This window comes from Styela clava, chromosome 3 (assembly GCF_964204865.1).
Source record: "Styela clava chromosome 3, kaStyClav1.hap1.2, whole genome shotgun sequence".
Classification (NCBI taxonomy): domain Eukaryota; kingdom Metazoa; phylum Chordata; class Ascidiacea; order Stolidobranchia; family Styelidae; genus Styela; species Styela clava.
Genome location: NC_135252.1, coordinates 11,574,533 through 11,580,090, shown reverse-complemented (window position 1 = coordinate 11,580,090; position 5,558 = coordinate 11,574,533). Strand labels below are relative to the sequence as shown.

At 34.6% G+C, this 5,558-nt stretch overlaps 1 pseudogene; it reads right to left on the bottom strand.

Moving 5' to 3' along the window:
- Positions 1-2,398: 2,398 nt before the first annotated feature.
- On the bottom strand, positions 2,399-4,790 carry LOC120342258 (phosphatidylinositol transfer protein alpha isoform pseudogene; annotated as a pseudogene).
- Between the last annotated feature and the right edge of the window lie 768 nt (positions 4,791-5,558).

The window sequence follows — 5,558 nt, the reverse complement described above, 5'->3', positions numbered from 1 at the left end:
ACCCGTCAATTATGTGTGAATCTCTGCACACATTCATTTCTTTGCAATATTAATTGCTGTTATTTATCAATTATTGCATAAATGCATAAGTTGTTCAATTCAAACTATTCAATTATTTTGCGTTATTGCCTCACAATTGTGATTGACATTGCTTCGATTTGATACCGCTGCATATTATGTATGTTGAAAAGTGAAATCGCTGGTGGAAAACTGAAACCTTGTGATAAGATATTCATTAGATTTGGTAAAACATAGAATGGATAGAACGTAATATTGTTTATCAAAATACTGAGATGATTTTTATTGGTTTTTGCAAAATTATTGCCTGATTTAAACTAAAGCAATTTTCTATATAAACTATATTTTCATATGTACAATGCACATAACTTTAACTGCCTCCGCAATACTGGACATGCAATTGCACTTATATTGTTTGTGGAAAGTTACGTGGAAAGTTTCTGAGCAATATTTTGGTATTGCTCATGTAGAAGAAAGTACAAATTATGTCCCAAAATTTTGGGTAAATTCTCATTATTGATAATTTAAATTCTAAACAAGTGCATGCGTGTCGTTGACGGTCATTTCATTTTCAGTTTGCTTCTTTATGGCATGAACAAATGATAAATCTATCTTAAATATTATTCGAAACTATTGTGGCTACATTTAACAGTTCAAAAGTCAAATGGTGTTATTATATAATGACATTATGTTGTTACTTGTTTTCGTGGCGTTGTGTTTGTAACGTATGACGCTTCGTGATCTTACTATTTCTGTTAAATTCTTGTGGATAATGTAGGAATTTCCAACAACCGAGGGCATTCCGAATTATACAAATAGGGATAACAAATTTTTTTTTTGACAAAGCAGCAAAATATTCGTATATATATTTTTTGACTATAGTAAAAAACGAATGAAATACCCGAAATTACATCAAAATAACATTCGCAGTCGTCTTGTTACTTATCGATCTTTAGATCGGTAAGTATGTTGATAGGTATTTGTCTGTTTGTCTGTTAGATGCACGCGATACCTCACGAACGCGTGGCTGATTCTGCTCCACCAAATTTGGCATGTGCATTCATCATATCTCGGACCAGAAGCCTATTGATTTTGGATAATTATGTCGTATAATTAGCGAGTTATTAATTAAATAGTGATGGGACACGCGGTGTCACTATAGGGTCATGAATCGAAACCGCTCGTGAATTTTTAACAGAAGATTCACATCCTGTGTTCATATTCCTCCGACATAATTGCGATTATCTTCGATATTTTTCGACTCATTACTGCGAGCTAATGGATGGGCTGGATGATAAATTCTCTCTTTGGTGAAACTAAAATTGCAATTTGTCAACCATTACCCATGGCATTTTTATCTTAATTTTTCTTAATTTTTGCGAGATCACTGAACGAAAGCCGCTGAGGAGGGTTTTTAGTGAATAGCATCTGGCCTGATAACAAAAAATATGATCCAGCGTCAAATGCCTGAAATGAGATTGTGTCAGGCGCCCGACTGGTCTTTCACCCGTAACAATTTATTTGATTATTTAAATACGTGTTTATCTTGATTCTATTTCAGAATTCTGGATAAGGATAAAAACGGATTTATTGATGCTACTGAACTTCGAAATACATTGACTACCATTGGAGAGGCATTAACAGAAGACGAAGTTGACGAAATGATTGCCTACATGGACACGAATGGGGATGGCAAAATTCTTTATGAAAATTTCATTAAAGACGAACCGGGACCTACTGCGGCACCGGAGGAGTAACTCTATAGCCAGTTATTCTCTGTTATTATTTCATTTATAAATTATACATAATATTTTCTCGAAAGTTTAAGTGTTGTATATATAAGCTTAAACAATGCTGTAGTGTAAGGTAAGCTTTAGCCGCAGAGTAATGTAAAAGAGCAAGCCAGTACAATGACCAGAAATAAGCTGCAAAAATAGCGAGGGAAAACACATAATAATACCTCTCAAGTCTGAAACGTGTCATTTGTCTTCCACTATGGTTAAAAAAATTGCATTCAAACTCTTTACATTATTGTTCTATGTGAAAATGGGCCTATATGCTTATAAATCCAATTTCCTATTCACCAAAATGGTAGCTAAAACTATATTATGGGCACATATGCCCTACTTCGTGCCGCTGACATGATCACAATGATTTCAACTAAGTAGCCTTATAGTCGTTAAAACATCAAGGAAAGCAATTACCCCTGTTATGACAACACAAACGAGATTTGATAGGACAGAAACGTGTTATTCAACAAGAATTTCTAATTGTAATTGTAAATCATTATTCCGACAGTATGTACAGCTTTTAAATAGCACCATTGTTTTTGTAGTTCCACAGCGATGCCTGGTATTTCAATAAAAAAATACACTCTAAATCACTTTTTGCATTTTTTATTGAAATATTGACAATAGCATTGAAAAAGTGCACGGAAACGATTTTGGTTCTAAGAATAGTAGGGTGTGAACACGTACAAACGTTTTCCATGAAAACAAACAATCTAAAATGCAATGTATACTACGGAAGTCAAAATTTACTTTATTAAATGTTTTAAAATTTTAAAGGACAAAGCATACTGCAACAGACTTGATTCATTTCAACGGTTATGTTGAAATCTTCTGAAATACCAAAGCACGATAACACACAATTGCACTACGAGCTAATATGCAATGTTTATGGTTTATACTTTACACTCATAATTTCGTACAAAGTAAGCTGTTTTGCGAAATAACATCAATGTTAATACAAAAAGTAAGTGATTGCTAAAAGTTCGTATTTCTGAAAGAAACAAATTAGATGCTCATGTTTCAACGATCGATGAATGGAAACGGGATTCTCTGAGTTATTATTGGATAAATTTACATGGTTAGTCTTACGAGTTTAATAAGATTGCTACAAGACCGAAAAATCTTATTCAATTATCTTTTTATTTCGTGGTGTTGAAAATCATTGCGCTCCTATTGGGAGAAAAATTACGATTTGTTGATGCCATTTATACCATTGATTTCAACTTAGTAGACTAGTCGTTAAAACAATCCTACAAATTTAAATTTTCATTCAAGGAAAGAATTACTCCCGTTACGACACAACAAACGGGGTTTCAAAATCATAAACTGGCCAAAAGAAAAACACTGTTTACGTGAGCTTGTTGCTTATAATAAAGAGAACGTTTAGCCGATTTCTTCTGTTTTATTTATGGTTTATGGTTCAGACATTCTTGTGTCTGAACAAGACCCATACCCTTATTGCGACCCTCAGCACCACACACCCTGAAATACTAGTCACCGTGGCGAGAGCAAATTACAAGTTAATAAAATATATTGCAAGCCTTGTTAGATATACTGTATATATATGTATAATACATCATGCGAAAAACTACATCAGTCACAAGCCCTAAAACATTATTTATAATAATGCGGTGAATATGCAGTTTGATAGTGCGGAAAAACAGTGTTATTCAACAAGAATTTGCAATCCAAAATGCTTAGCGTAACATTCTTATTTTAAAACTGGAGAGTTTTTTTACCCAGCTGAACACGATTACTGGAAATGGTGTGCTAAATTGCTATGGGTTTGGAGGTTGAAATTGAATGAGATTATATTTTGATGCAATATACAATACTTCGGCGCACTTCATTTTTCTGTCATCCCTTGTACAGTTCCGATATTTCTCATTTCATTTAATTCGACCTTGGTTTTCTCTTCTTTTGTCAACACGTCATCCATATCAACACCATACCATTCCTTCATTGAGCAATAAACTTGGCGATGCAAATTGAGAAATAGTCGAGCGTAAAATTTCATTATCCTTTTTTCCATGGTCTCCTGCAAACCAAACCACTTAAATTCACATTTGACAAGTTTATATACACACATATGGGGTTTGGTCGAATCATTTTCTTTTAGTTTCTCCATCCAATCTTCAGCCAAAGGTCCCCTTGCAACTCCATCTCTTGAAAATGTGAACTTTTTCGGATCAGTTTCTGCTGTGTGATCTCTTGGATCGATTGGGTTATTCACAATGTCAACGTTTATCACTTGCCTTTTATCCAGTTCATCTTTAGAGAGACCAAAAATGTTTTCTATTTTTCCAAAATCTGAGACATGTTTTGATTCAATTGAAACAAGGAAACTATCTTTCATATACTCGTTAGTAATTATGGTTTCGCAATATGGATACCCGTTGAATGATCTTCCATGTACTTGGAGAGATCCACTTGGTGCCAGCTTTCTTATAATAGACGGTGCTTTTGATAGCAAATGATATATTTTGTGAGTGTACTGATGCTTTCCATGCTCATCATTTTCTCTTGGTTCATTTATAACCCATTCTACACCTTCTCCACCTCCAGTTTCATTCTTATCGGCTTCAGTGACAGACCAACGATAAGCGAACTGATATTCTTCCACACTGATTGGTAAGACGATGCGAAATTCTTTGATAATCATACTGACAAAAGAAACACTAAGTGGGAGTTTGTCTATTAAACATAAACAAAACTTTAAAAATAAATATTAACTTTACATTTATGACATTTTATATGTGTACAGTATTGCACCCCCGGGCGGAATAAGCCCCTTTGGTGCCCTAAGCACTGAAGACTTTGGTGCCCCCTCATGTGTAATTTATTTATAAAAACAATAAACCACATAAGTTTATTATCCATTAAAAATAATCACAACCAACAGTAAATAAAACAACTTTTACGAACATTTTTAGGTTTTTTAACTGTTATATATAGCCGATATATATATCGTAAACGGTCGATATATATGATATATCGGCAAACACGCAATATCGGGCCGACATATCGGTTGAGCTCAAATCCTGAAGGAGTGTGACAATAAAGATTCAAGCCTCCAGTTTCAACGTGAATCGAAATACCGAAGGATACAAGTCACAACTGTAGTTTGAAATTTTACCGGTACCTAGTTGTTATACCTCAGGGTGGTTCAAGGTTGCTAGGTTGAAGGACCGCAAAAACTTTTGAGGAGGTCTCGCGGGTCCCAATTCGGAGAAAACCCAAAAGTGATCGAAATATCGCGAATTTACTTACTTTAAATTTAATAAACAACGAGAGTTTACCGTTCTAATCAAACTATTATTATGTTGCATGGGTGGCGTTCTTTTAAAGATAATATATATATATATAAAGACTTCAGTTATTTTAAAGTTAATTCCCGAGAATTACCGTCGCATTTTGCGCATCTCCCGTTTAATGTCGCTTCAAATTATATTCTTTCGTGACAGATATTACTTGAAATCAAACCAGACACTGTGTGATGGGCAAGGAAATACGTTTCCGCCGTGTTTTCCCCATGTCATCTTTTTGCGACACTCATTTTATTACGAATTGTTATATCGAGTAATTTAAAACCTTGCAGCGTGAGCAAGCTTAGTGCTATCGTCATATACCAACCAAGTCCGTCTAAGTTGGTATTTCGGGACCTATTTAAAATAAAACTGGATTGTGCGGCGTTAAGTCGGCTTTGCGTTCCGTCACTACTGTCACATGGCCGACGCTCGAAAACAGAGG